This window comes from Glycine max, chromosome 3, assembly GCF_000004515.6.
Source record: "Glycine max cultivar Williams 82 chromosome 3, Glycine_max_v4.0, whole genome shotgun sequence".
NCBI classification, from domain to species: domain Eukaryota; kingdom Viridiplantae; phylum Streptophyta; class Magnoliopsida; order Fabales; family Fabaceae; genus Glycine; species Glycine max.
This window is the reverse complement of record NC_016090.4, coordinates 32811939-32827785: the sequence shown is the minus strand read 5'-3', so window position 1 is coordinate 32827785 and position 15847 is coordinate 32811939. Positions and strand designations below refer to the sequence as shown.

General features: G+C 30.5%; 1 pseudogene; it reads right to left on the bottom strand.

Moving 5' to 3' along the window:
• Positions 1-588: 588 nt before the first annotated feature.
• LOC113001212 (uncharacterized calcium-binding protein At1g02270-like) lies at positions 589-1672 on the bottom strand (annotated as a pseudogene).
• Between the last annotated feature and the right edge of the window lie 14175 nt (positions 1673-15847).

Here is a 15847-nt window from a genome sequence, read left to right as displayed (position 1 = left end):
TTAGAAAATATACTTATTCTAATTACCTTAATTATTATATTTAAAATAATCTTAATTACCTTAATTAAAACATATACTAATAATGACTTTAATTATTTCAAATTAAAAAATATACTTATTCTAATTACCTTAATTACTTATTCATTCTGCAACCTGTATGTTTTTCCCATTCATTAAGTGTCTTCTTTCTTGTACCACAAGAGCCACACTTGCACATGACTCTGCAAGAAAAGGCAATCACAATCTGTATGTTTTTTCCTCTATTGATCTGTCTCAAAAAAATATCACATAATAAGACTCTAAATAAAATTAAATTCTGTAAAATACAAGAAAAAGGACGCAACAAACAATTACTACATACTCGATATTTGACTTGTATGTTTATGATGCTGGTAATTTACAATTGAATTTTCCCCTGCAATCTGGACAATAGTAATCTGTATTTTCCAGATCCTGTAACCACGAGTCAAACATTTTTCTTAAGCCACTCAATTAAAGAGAGAAATTTAAAATAAAAAAATAGTACCATCACACAGTAATTTAAAATAAAACACTAACATTACATCGTAGGAAAATCAAACAATAAACTCACCCACAGAGTATAATAGGCATGGATTTGAGCCTATTTTCTCTCTGATACAATTCCACATATTGCAATATTTGGTAAACCTACAAGAAGACAAAAAATAAGTCTAGTTTAATTAAGATTGCAAGCAAGTTGGCTAGAAGCCTATAACAATCATCAATAAATCAGACAAAAAAGATTAAATTGTTGGGGATTCACATACCTCATTCAATCTCACTATGCACATACTTGAATCATGAGGAAATAACAAGTGGCTGTTCACAATCAGAAACTCTTGGGGAACACTGCCTTTTGGGTTTTGTACAAAGGGGGTAACTGACTGAACATGTAACAACTGAGCAACACGATTACCACAATCGTTAAAAAGCAACTCTTTATAATCCATAACTCTTAGACATTCTTTACGTATGGCAGTCAGCAGACTTGCATAATAAATGAGTTTATGAGCCAATGCCTACCAAAGAAAAATGTTTTTGTTTTTCACAAGAGACAATGCCTACCAAAGAGAAAGGAGAGAAATTGCTACCTGAAGGCACATAATGGAAGATGATTCGGAAAGCAAGCAATCAAGAATCCTGTTATTCCTATCCAACCAGAATGATCTGAAGTCACTTTCTCGTAGGCCTTGGTTTTGTTCACAACAACAACACAACAAATTCAGATTTCAGAGTGAAACCCTCCAAATCACACATTTGAGACCACTATAAATTCCATGAACATAAAAAAACCAAGGGAAAAGAACACAACACCTGTGGATCAATCCGTTTGTAAATCAGAGCCAGAATGTTGACAGTGGTGAATGAAACACAAGAAGCATCTCTATCCACCTCTACCGCTGATGAAAAACACCCACTCTTGTTAATTCTGTAGAGATCTCCATCACTGCTATAGCCATTGACAACATTATGAGAAGAACCATTTCCTCTTCTCAAATTGAACTTAGCACCCGCAGCCACAATCTGAAATTTATCTCATAAATAAAAATTAGGTTATATAAAAAAAAAAAGAAACTCTCTTATCGATGAAGAACACAGTGTCATTGTCGCCGAACGCGAACCACCGCACGCCCGTCTCGTTGCGATCCATGGCACACGGATCGCGGACCACAGCCCGCCGCGGAACGTGTAGGGGAAGGAGGAGGTGTCGTTGGAGATCACCAACGACGGCGAGGAATCGTCGAGGTGACGTTGGGTGGTGTTTTGTCGAGGAATGCGAGGGGGTGGGTGGTGGTGGGGGAGTACCAGAGGTTGATGTAGGGGAGACGGCGGGGCCAGGAGGTGGAGGAGGAGGCGACAGAGAAGAGGAGGTGGCAGCGCGTGGGGGGGGAGAGGCGGGAGATGAAGGCAGAGTAGATGAGGCCGAGAACTATGAACGCGAGGCATACAAAGGTGGGGTATTTTCACGTCGGGAACTACGAGGTACAAAGCTTATTAGTAGAGAGCATGAGTTCAATAGCTACGGGATGGTGTATGTGCAAATTAAACCTAATTATGACTAAATGCAGCGAAGGCGATTTTGACGGAAACCCATCGTTGTTATTTTGCCAAGAATTACGAAAATGTCAACCACGCACATTCTAAGACGGTTATTAATGACCGTCTTAGTATGTATGTCGTAGAAAGCAAATTTCTGCAACTTAATTACAAGTTTGCCACCGCTTCACATTCTAAGACGGTCGCAGATAACCGTCTTAGAATGTGCGTCGTAAAATGCTTATTTTCTAGTAGTGATTTTAGTCGAGGGAGATATTGATATATGGCTCATAATTTTTCAGTTTTCTTCATGATGACCATACTACAAAAAAGACAATTAGTATTGATTTTATACCAAACGATGTCAACCAGAATGTCGTGACATTTTTGGAAATAAGTTGAAGTTATAAACATTGGTTTTTAAAAAATGGATGTTGAAATTGGTTTTTAACAACAGTTTAATTTATTGTAAAAATCAATGTTGAAAAACAAGTTATTAGCACATCATGTAGAAGTAATTATTGCTCCTTGCCATTCTAACTGTTATAGATTGTAACAGAATGTTATTACATGTTGTGGTAGTTAAGTGTGCTTTCATTGACTGCCTTTAGCAGCTTGCGGGATTAAAATTAAAAGATATGATTCCTAATTTTTATTTATTCAGTCTCTCCCTCTGGCTTTCAGGCCAAGTTTATTTCCTCATATTGTGATGTCATTGATCCTTGATTAAATTCTAGGCCATGGTTTTCACCCTGACTCAATCAATTGCTCATATGAATAACTGGAACAGTTTGAACATAATTGGTTTAGATTTTGGTAAGGCAAACTTCATGGTTTCATGGGCTATGTTGGCTAAGTTTGTAACTTAGTATGTATGTGTGGTTTTATATAACTTCATGTTCACAGTGAATGGCATAGCTGAAGGGCAGTTCATTTCATCAGATTTGGTTAAAGTTTCTTTGTTTGGGTCCTTGAAGAGGTGGGGCTTTATTTGTTTGCCTCTTTGGGTTTGTAGTCATATCATATGATAGATTTCTAAGTTATTTGGTTGACCCTTGGTTAAGCAATCCTTGTCTCGTTTGCCTATTGATGTGAATTATATGAACAACTTCTGAAATTCTTATTCTGGAAGTCATGTTATTCTTAACTTGAAATTAGTTTATACATTCATATTTAATTTTAATCATGCTGGGTATCTTCCCACAGTGCTTCTTTCCTCAGAATATATATATGATCGAACATGTTGAGATCCCATTGGATCTCTACTTAACACTGTTTATGATGTGTGGCAGGTAACGTGAATTGCCGCATTGTTTATGTATCCTATATTATGTTAACGATGTACCTGATTATATGCTAATAACATGGAACACACATATCTTCATTTGCTTCTAAGTTCTATCACGTGGACACATGATTAGATATTTATTGTTTGAGATTGCCCTTTGCCTTATGGTTCTCAATAATCATTTTTTTCTTTTGTACAATAGGGTATACAATTTTGGATATATTTAATATTTCACAGACCTAGGACTTCTTTTACCATCCCCCAATTAAAAAACATGGGCACCACAATTAAACCAGGAATAACAATCACTATGATTTTTTATGTTGACACTTTACTACTATTATTTGTTAAAGATGCTTTTACTTGATTACCACTATTTTTTTATGATGTGATTATTCCTCGTTAATTATTTGTTTAGGACATTATATTTTAATCCTAACTTGAATACTGTATTAATAAAAATGATCATATTTTTTTTAAAAAATAATTTACATATTTTGATATTATTATCCAAGAGTATAATCATTATTATCCATGGAAGATTTACATCAATGAGTCATGAGCAACCACATAAAAAAAACTTGATATCACACTTTAACTCAAAATCTTAATCATGTGTTTGGATGAAGAAATTTAACACGGGAATTCATTTTTTCAAGGAATTTAAAATAATTCATGATAAAATAACTTGTTTGGATAAAGTATTTGAAATGAGATTTAATCTATGATATTTTTATGAATCATTTTAATTGACTAAAATAGTGGGATTTCAAATTCTCTCAAAAAATATAGAATTTGAATTTTTTTTCGGAGATGCTCACTCTAACTCACGTTCTTGCTCGCGACTCTTTTTCGCTCAACACTCACGACTACGGGTGATCAAAGTTTTTACAACCGATATCGATATAAGTTATTTTTCACTGACGTTGGTCGAGGTTTTTTCCATCAGAATTTTTTTATAATGTCAATCAAAGCTATTTTTTGCCAATATCGGCTAAGATTTTTTTTAGGTGATGTTAGTTAGGGTTATTTTCTCATTGATGTCACTCAGGGAAATTTTTGCTAATGTCAGTCAAGGATTTTTTTTTTTGCCGTTGTCATCCAGGTTTTTTCAGTTGATGTTGACCAATGATTTTTTTTACCAACGTTGGCTAGATTTTTTCTACTGACATCGGTTATGACTAACTTTTGAGTAAACACCTGTTAGGGTTTTTCAGTTGACGTCAGTTAGGTTTTTCTAGCCAAAGTTATTTTTAGCCAATATCGGTTAAGGTTATTTTTTAGCCGATGTTAACTAGGGTGTTTTGACTGATGTTAACTAGATTTTCTTAGCCGACGTCGGTTAGGATTTTTTTGTTGACATCGACTAGGGTTTTCTGACTGACATCAGCCAGAGCTATTTCTTAACCACGTTAGCTAGGTTTTTTTGTTGATAAGGACTAGGGTTTTTTCTACTAAAACCAGCTAGGTATTTTTGACCAACACCGGGCATGACTATTTTTAGTCAACATCGACTAGGTTCTTACAGTCGATATACACTAGAGTTTTTTTGGTCGACATCGGTCAGAGCTATTTTTTAGCCAACATCAGCCAATACTATTTTATAGTCGATGTTTGATAGGGTTTTTTGTCCGACATTGATCAAGGCAATTTTTTTAGCCAACTTCGACTAGAGATTTTTCAGCCAATGTTGACCAATGATGTTTTTCGGCCGACATCGGGTAGGTTCTATTGGTCGGCATCGACCAAGCTATTTTTTAGCCGATATTGGGTAGATTTTTTTGTCAACGCCTGCTAGGATTTTTTAGGCCGACGTTGGCTAAAAATAGTCTTAGTCAATGTCATTCGAAAAGACCTTAGTCGGTGTCGGCCAAAAAACCCCCTAGCTGACGTTGGTAAGAAAAAATCTAGCCAACATTGGCTAAAAAATAGACTCAACCAACGTTAGCCAAAAAATAGTCCCAGCTGACGTTAGCTGACAAATATTTCTGGCATACTTTGACAAAAAAAGTCCTATTTGATGTCGACCAAAAAATAGCATTGGTTAATGTCGGTTTAAAAACATCTCTGGTTGTGATAAGGCAAAACAATCCTAGATTAAAAATTGAAAATATTTTTTAATTAATATTTCAAAATTAGATTGTGTTTATTTTCTATAAAGTTTAATATTAAAATTTCATCTATTTAAAATATAAAATTGAAATTTTACATATGGAGGAAATTGAATTGTCCTATCCAAACAAAGAATTTAAAATGGAATAAATTTGAATTGATTTATCCAAACAAAGAATTTGAAAAATGAAGAAAATTAAAATTAAAGAAATTCAAATTCTAAACATTTCAAATTCTTTGAAATTTTGAAATTTCTAATCCAAACGCAAGGTTAAACTCAAGTTTATGAGTATTTTTCTCACTTATATGATATTCAACTTTTCTACTTGTACTCGATGTGGAACGTCTAGTCACACTTGTACTCCAATCATCACTTCTTGTGCTGTTGAGTTAATAGATAATCTTATCTTTAATTATAAAAAAAACTTTGGATTCTTTAACATCTTACAACCATATGCTTCCAATTTTTAGAATCCCTTTTTCGAAATCACTTTGTATATGATGCTGTATACATGAAACTGTTATTGTAACATAATTAAATTTAGTCACTCTTTCATTGATGTGCAAACAGTTATGGTATTAAAGAAGAGTATACCTTGTTGCAGCCAGATGTAAATTGCCCACCTGGATGCCACTTGGTGGGTTCCCTGGACCACAGGTATTAACAAATTAGAGAGAAAGAAATTAACATATGTAATAACAATAATTTTTTATTAGTATAAGTATTAACAATATAATTATATCATTTCATCACAAATCTTAATGTATTGTAAGTTTATTCTTTTTTATAATAATTATTTTGAAAATAATATTAAGGATGATTCATTGGAGGAATAATACCTAAGAGTGAGTTTATTTAAATTTATTTATTAAAATAATTTGTTTTATGTTTTTTAGTATGTTTATCTAAATTGTTTTTGCTTAGAAAAATAGGTTTTTGTTTATTTTAAGAAATAAATTCTATATGCTTCTTAAAAAAGCACTTATATCATAAGTACTTATTTTTTTAGTTTTTTTTTTAGTTAAACAAATCCATCCTAAACCTACAGATTCTCCAGCTCGTCGGATGAGCAGAAACACAAAGTGCTAGACGCATTCCTTAATATTAATCAATTGATGTGCGTACCAATTAAACTTAGTTATTCTTTGTAGTTACTTTTTATGTTTCCTTTGTATTTTCTTGTTTTTTCATTTGTTGTCTAAATTCTCATGCTTCAAACTAGTTCCATGCATTTTGGATTTTCAAGTACACATTTCAATGAAGAACCATTCAACCTAACAGTGAGGAGCAAATGAAGAAATTTCAATGTATAAAATTGCTGATGCCCGACAACTGTTGTTCTTGTCGTCCAGAGTTTTTATTATGAACCTATTAGTCACTGTTTGGATTATTTGTAATGTGGGAAATAAATACTAAAATACCATATATCACGTGGAAGCATAAGGAGTCAGTTTATTATATAAGTTTTGGAACACAGTTAAATTGATGGAGAATAAACCATTTAGTCCCTAGCCTCCACCCAAATATCATTAGAGATTTTCCTTACATGACTAATGAATTATGAGTTTTTTACATGACAACTGATTTTGATTTTACATTCTTATTACCAAACATCCTATTACATGTTTTTTTTTTATTAAAAAAAAAAGTAGTCATGTGGGTGGCGTTTATGCATAGGTCATTTGAGTAGATCTAAAATAAGTTTTTTTATTTTTCAAATTACAGGGCTAAAAATATCAATTTTAAATTTGGAGACTAAAATTAAATTTCTCTAAAATTTGAGAAATTACAGACATATTTTAGTTATTTTTTAATGTAACACAGCAGTTTTGCGGGACAATATTAGTAAGTATTAATCGCTTTTCGTTTTCTTTTATGATGCAGGATCTATTTAGGAATTTTGGCTTTTCTAACAAGTGTGCTTCATTCCTTAAGAAGCATGGAGATACACTCCCATGCATGCATATAATACAGTGTATTTAAATTTTCTCTTTCCAAAATCCTTATTACTACTGTTAATATGTGAAGCACTCGTGATGAACATGTACACCTGGGATGCTTAGGTAAAAGAGAACTGCTAGCTAGTTCTTACGAAAGAGTTATTGAATGAAGAGACACACGATTACTTAAAAGAAATGAAAAATAGTTAAGTCACACCTTTGATAAAATATACTTAGAAACAACCAATGTAGTTTTTTCAAGGTATGTAAAATTCCCTAGACTAGCTATGCCACATTGTCATTATTAATGTTACTTTTTTAATGAGAATTCAGTCAAATAGATTAACTATTACTTCTATGCATAGACTATATTAGACTCCCCCTTCATGTCATGTTTGCTGCATAAAATAAAAAATACAACCGCACCCTTCTTCAGCTAGCTGTTTTGCAAAGAAAAAATAGTGGCTCCCACAAATGACAAAACCCCGACAAACTAATACACTTGGCATTTGTGGGGACATTGCACATGTGGAAGTTGGAAAATAGGATACCTAGTTATTTGCTTTTCAACACGGTTTCTTTATGCTACAGGCTTTTCCTTATCCATTCCCTGGCACTTTTTGTTTCCTTTCTCTGTTAAGCAGAATTATTGACCCATTGGGGAGATAGGCATCCCTTATAATTAATTATATTAATTTTGGACTCTATATAAAGAATCTTTTAGACTAAAATTTGTTCATATTTTGACATGTAATTGGAACAATTATAGTTTTATAAAAAATTATATTGCAATTATATTTTTACGACAAGGAGAGTGATAGCTACGAAAAAGAAGAAAAATAATGTTATAAAAAATATTATATAAACAAAATAACTATATTATATTTCTTTGATGAGATCCAAAGTGAGTAGACGCATGCAAATGCAGTCTTACCTCCATAAATAGTGGTTTGAAGCCTTATCATTGCATCAAAGGTTATACGGAGATGATGAAGCAGATAAGAGAATGGAAAGTTGGGTGGGGTTGTTCTCTTTTTGTGAACAAAACCTTTTACCATTTCTTAACAACAAAAAGAAGGAAATAACAAAACAAACGAAACCGGTCATTAGCATCAGTTCACAATGTTGTGTTAGTTACTACCTTGCCTCTCAAGAGGATTCAATGGAGTGTAGACGTCATTGTGGTCTCAATCTCTTTCTCGTTATCCATTAATTAGCATGCTCACAATAATTTTTTTTTTTGTACTATAGTGGTGTAATACCAATCCATCACTTTATTTTATTGAACTGTTTTCCTTCTTTTTTAAGATGGTGAATTAAAAGAGAGTAAGATTGGTAGTACTATAAAACGTGGAGTTTGGTTGCTTGGATTTTCGCATCTTGATGCTTTAATTTGAAAACTAAATTCTATGAAGTTTTATTTGACTATTCGTACGTATTTACACTAAATGCCTGTTTGTTTTGAACTTTGAACTTTGAACTTTGAAAGATGCAAAAGGAGGTTATGGGCCTCTCAAGGCACTCTGAGCCGAAAAGTAAAAATATTGACCTTTTTTGTAACCGTGTATTGGAACGTGGAATTTCATTCAATTAAATTTAAAACAACTTAATTAAGTAAAATTCCTATTAATTATATAGACTTAATTAAGTTAAATGTTAAACATTTTAAAAAATAAGAACTTAATAAACATACTCTTTTATCATTACATTTAAATGTTCATTTAAATATTTGATGTAAAATATAGTATTAATATAAGTTTTATGTGAAAATAGTTTAAAATTCAAATTTTATTATTTTTTAATTTATTATATTTTTATAATCTTATATATTATCCTTTAAAATATAATATATAAGATTACGATATGTATATTTATATAAGTTTTATTTTTATTTTATATATTATATTGATCTTTTTAAATAATACTTGTGATTTAATTACAACATTTTTTTATCTATATTAAGATATTCTTGTTATTTATTATAATATAGATAAAAAAATAATATCAATAAATTGCATACATAAATATTTTAAAAAATAGAAAATACTGTCATTTTATTTAATTATGTATCTTACTATATAATATAATTTTTAAAAAAAATAATATCTAATTAAATAAATTAAATATAAATAAAAAATACTATATAAAATAAATTTTGAATAGTATGATAAAAATACATAAGATTATAAAATATAAAATAAAGTTTATATAAGTATACATATTCTAATTTATGTGAAAATAAAATTTAATCTTATATATTATATTTTAAAAGATGATATATAAGATTATTAAAATATAATAAATTAAAAAATAATAAATTTAAATTTTGAACCATTTTCACATAAAACTTATATTAATACTATATTTTTCATCAAATATTCAAATGAGCATTTGGGTGTAGTAGTAAAAAAATATCTTTTTTATTTCAAAGATAATAGTTCTAGTCCCTCCTAAAGTATTTTTAAGTTATTTTTTAAGAAACTATTGGTCAATTTTTTAGTCTAATGCAAGATAGGGGGATGAATTTTACAATTAAGCCAATTATATATAAGGGTATCTTTCTAATCAATGTCTTAAGAGCATTGATTAAGAAATTAAAAAATAATCTTTATTGTAAAAATTAAAGAAAATATAAAAAAGTATCATAAGAAACATAATTTTATGTCTTCCAATGAAGATATTTTTATTTTTAATTCTTTAATTAATGTCCTTTGGACACTAATTAATATTTACCTATATATAATAAGAAGACGGGTTGAACCTAGACTTGAGGGAAATAGAATAGAGTTTGACATTTTTAAACAAACATATTAATTTTAGAAATGAGAAAGGATTTTGGTTGCTATGTGTCAAACCCTCCAAACTATCATACAAAACTAGAACCAAGGAAAGTAGAACCAAAATTATAAAAGAAAATGCACTCTTGAGATTGATCTGTTGCTTAAATTTGGTAACTATTTTTTTAACAGACTGATAATTGTCAAATATGCTTTAATTTCACATATGATTTGAGGTGATTATCTAGCATTTTTTATACATTGAGTCTTGTTTTAACTAAAAATTAGGATATATTAGGAATTATCATTTAGGATTGTTGTTTTTTAGTTTTTAGGATTTCTTGATGCTTTTGCGAAGTTTTTGCAGTAAATTAAGTCAAAAATTACAAGTGGAGATATACTTGCTTAAGCACGGCTTATTGTGCACTTAAGCAAGGAGAGTCAAAAGATGTCTTAAAAGAAATTAGAAGATCTTGTTTAAATGAGATACTATTCACGGTTAAGCGGGGAGAGTCAAAAAATGCCTTGAACGGAATTAGAAGGTCTCGCTTAAGTGAGACATTACCCATGCTTAAGCGAGGGAGTTGTGTCAAGCCCAAGCCCATAACACTTTATAAAATCCTGGTGTGTGAATAAAGAAAGGGATCTTGGCACAAATTGAAGCAGTTATGTGAGATAGAGAGTATCATTCCTAGGCTTTTAGATTGATTTCTATTAGTCATTGTATTCACGTTATAGGCAACTAATCTTCTCATCTATCAAGGTTGGAAGGACTGAACCTAATTTCATGTAATTCTTCTTTTAATAAAATTATTCCTGCTTTTGTTATTCTTCTTTTATTCTTAATGTTTGTTCTAGATTTATCATTTATTGCTTGATATCATAGAAACTATTAGTTTAATTGATAGACACTCTTTTTGTTCTTGAAACCGAGAAGAGTGCCTAATTGAGATTGTCGCTAAACATAGGTCAATACCAATTAGGCCTCATTAATTCTTAATCGATAACGTTGATTATTTAGATTAATTTGTCAAGACATTGGGAATTAATCTAAATAATTTAGGCTATTTTACCTAAGACATTAGGGTTAGAATATATATGTGAATTAGGCATAAATTGCATGAATAATTAGATTCATTATATTTATTATATTGAAATAAAGGAAAAATCAAGTCCAACTTTAATTGTTCAAACCTCTCAATTCTCACAACAATACAGTGATCATTTTCTTGCCACTCTATTTACATTACTCTTATCCTCAAATTAGTTCTTTAATTATTTGTTCTCATGTTCATTGTTTTCTAAATTGCTCACAACAAACCTTTGAAAAAAATACTTTTAAAAAAACCTTAATCTTTTAATTATAATTGTTTAAATAAACAGTAATCATTTGGGAGATGACTTGAACAAAGTCCAATTACTATTTCAAAACTTATACTTTCACTTCATCATACGAAAAATTCCTAACACAGACCTTCCCTTTTGTTGAAATTCTAATTATTCCAATTTGTATCCAAGCAACATAGATACAATGTTCACTCACTCAGAAAATTAAGTTTAAGATAGACATCATAGAGAAGTTTTGTATGCATAGTTATTTAAGAAAAGTTAAATATATTATGCATTGTAGAAAGATTCCTTTTAATATATTATGTGCTAATCGTTTCTTCATCTTCCTTAAAAACATTTATGCATTATTAAAAACAAAAAACAGGTAGAAACAGGACTAAAAAGGTAATGAAAGCATAATGTATTCGTGAGAAATTACGAGAAATTCATGTAGAGTGTGCATTTTTTTTATTCATAAAAATTAAACAAAATAATAAATCTATACAACTCATACACTTTATTCAGCTAATTAAGCCAAACTCTTAATCACGGAGTGTGGTTTGAATGGAAAAGATCATGGTCTGTTCTCAGCATATATTCTTGACAAATTAAGTTCCCCAAAAAATATTTTCATCACTCAAGTGAATGAATGGACCCAACAGAGGAAAAAAAGATGGTTGGATATTTTAATAATCCTACTAAAAATCTTGGACCCCTGTCTGCCATTTTAGAAGTAAGCAGATGTATCATTTTCTTTGGATATTAATGTCCCACCACAACACAACTCGACTTTGATATCAGCTTTTTAGTTATTGCCTTGCCTGGTGCCCTAGTGGCTCAGTAACACCCCAAACTAGGAAGAATTCATAGTTTACAGCGTTTAAGAAAGTCTTGGGAGCTTCATTTTACAGCAGTGAGCTTATTCGAAAACCTAAAGTATTGTATCTCCTGAGTATTTCAATTTTGTATTAATGCATGTATATTTTATTTAGTTTATTTTGGAAAATTATAGATAGTTTAGTTTTGTACGTAAGAGCTTTCCAAAAGTAAATACTAGTAATTATTTTTCAGAAAATTAAAAGCTTAACCCAACATCTGTTTAATGATTGATTCTAGCTAGTGGTTGAGAAAACGAGATTTATAAATCATATATTGTTTCCTTTCTTTGAAAAACAATGGGAGGTGTTACGTGTTAGGTTTATGATTAGGCAGTCACAAGTAGTGGGGAAAAAAGTGAAAAGACAGCATGATTATGAAAAATTAGAAAGCAATATTATTCCTGGTCTTCAAAAAGAAGTGGGGGAAAGAATAACATCAGATTCTTCAACATTACCACCCAATGCAATTGATTATTCATGATTGTTTTCTCTGTAATATAAGTTAGTTCTATTCTTTATCAGTTAGCTACAGCTGTTAAATGACATTAACTCAAAAATTAAATTGAGATATAAATCGATGTATATATACATAGTAAAAAAGTTATAAAAAAAAGTTAACTAAATATTTAACAGCTGTTAAATGACAATAACTCAAAAATTAAATTGAGATATAAATCGATGTATATATACATAGTAAAAAGCTATAATAAAAAAGTTAACTAAATTAATATATTAATTCATCAGAAGGTGATGAACTAGTATTCCAATGCATCAAAGGATCTCTTCCCAAGACAGATACAATTCCTAAAACTAGGACTAGATATTGCTATCATGGCCAGGAACACCTTATATTTGCATGGCACAAACCTGAATATATCATGGATATAGTTAATAATATCATGTAATTTAAACTGAAAAAACAATTTTAAAAAAACAACTAAGCTAACAAATGCTTTCTCCTACTGGCAAGAAAGATGATAGGTTGACTATCCTTAATTATTGGAATTTGCTGGTCAACCTAATTTTAGCCTGAGGGTACTAACTTTTTTTTCTTTATCGGCAAAATAATTATATATATTAGATAAGGATGGGTATAAGAGATACCCAAAACCAAATACAAAAAGAGATCCTAATAGCCCTACAAAACAAAGGAAAGAAACCCCCACATGATTAATTTAATTTATACAATAACATAGCATAAATCAAAGTAACCGTGTTCGCATGTGTAGAAATCTGTTAATCGACCCTATATATCCAGAGCACAAGTATTATCAATTATCTGAAGCATCTAATCTTCCTCGTTACCAAACCTATTATCATTTATCTAAAGCATAAATCAACTAGTTCGTAATTGTTTTAATTTAATCGATAGTTTCGAATTTGTTTTCTAAATATACATTTGTGTTAAATTTTAGGAGATTTTAAATTTGTCATGCAATATCCTACAAGCTAGAGCAAAATTGCCTTCTATGCAAAATACTTGTGGTCTAGAGTCACACACACACACACAAAAAAAAAAAATCAAATCAAGATGAAGATCATCCCATGGTGAGGATAATGATGTGTATGTACGCAACACACCTCCGGTTTACCAAAAAATGGCTGTCGTTGGTATTTTTGTTACGCTACTTAAATAATTAACTTTCATAAACGACATTTACTAACAGTTGTAGTTTACCCTAAAAAAACAGTTATAGTTTTCGTAAATGTAACACACTGATGATTTTATATAATTATCGGTAAAATCTTGTCAATATCAAGTCACTTTCTTGTAGTGGTAAGGTGCAGTGTTGAACCTACTTGTGTCTTGTATTCTTGGCCTAATAAAAAAGGTCTAGCATAGTGTATATGTTTTACTTTTCTTTTTTTATATTTGTTTCGGTCCTTGTTGTTTTCATCTCACTGCATGTGAATATATAGGTATGCGTAGCCACGAATTTGGTGAGATCGTTGAGTGTGTTTGTGTGCCTTGGCATGGTTGTAGGTTAGGGGCTCTATGTATAGGGCAACTAAAAACTGTTGCCCATTCCAGGATTTTCATTTTAAGAGATACCCCGGCCCTTGAAGAAAATAAGTTAATATTGTTGTGGGGTTCTTTTTTTATTTTTATTTTGGGGGTGGATGTACAAGGTTACTTATAAAATACTATATCGTAGCTCCTATTTAAATAATTATTTTTTAATTTATGTATTTTTTGCTAATCGAACTAATATATATCTTATAAAAGTTAATTATGTAAGAATGAAAATGAACTCATTAGAGTGAAAAGAAAAACTACTACATATGAGAGATAAAATGTTATAACTGTCACTAACAACCACTAACCGTGGCCATGCATATATTGATGGCAAGTAGCTAAGGGGTCTTATTTTTCACCAGGCTGAGAAGGATAAATATGTGCACATTGATTAAATGTAGAGAGATTCCCATTTTTGTAGGGCATAGAATACATTCAAAGCTATTTAGATGGTGGGAATATTTCCTCATTAATTGAAGCTAGGCCAAGTATTCTTTGGAGTAGAGGACTCTTATACCGAGAGGTATGGCCTCCTCATTTACAAGCATGTGGCAGAGAGAGTTGTAACGGTCCTCTAACCATATGAGAGAGAAGCCTTAGTCCTATAAAATAAACATGTTTTTATTTTGATCCTTATAAAAAAATCTGTATTTGTCATCCTTCTAAAATTTGAAATTATTAATTTTAGTCCCTATAAAATAAGCTAATTTTAGTTTTGATTCCTTTAAAATATATTTTTTATTTTAATCTCTCTAAAATTTAAAATCACTAAGTTTTATCCCTAAAGTTCATTTAAGGTAGATATATAAATAACATTTATTCTACGAATTTAGAAAAATTCTTTTAACATGTCACATGTTAACATTATATCATAGGCACTAAGACGTTATTTGGGATGTCAGTTGACCTTCTGCTAAATACATAAGCCATTAACGAGTGACACAAAGAAACAGTGATAAAAAATATATTTTCAACTTTTTTAGGAATGAACGAAAAACAAAGTTATAAAGGCTAAAATAAAAATTCACTAATTTTACAGTGTTATAACTCGCGTCTCAATTTTAGTATATTATAAATTATAAATATATATATATATGAGTATAAATATTTTAAAACATATTAAGATAATGAATTTTAGTTAGGTGTATGTACTTAAAATCTTCACAATCTCCTTTGTAATATAAACTGCATGTACTCATTGACTTTGATACGTTTTAACGATATTTATGAGGGATATAAGAGGAACGAAAATGTTGTAGGATAAAGAGCAATGTCGATCAAATTGCCATGATTTTAATGAAATGAGTACATACTCTTGAAACACACTGAAAAATTTCAAGGGTGAGATATACGGAAAGTGCCCAATAAAATGAAGGTTGTAAAGAACATTTTGATCGAAACGCGAGACCCTACCCTTCTGTGAAGAGTCGGATACTCCAGGTGACCA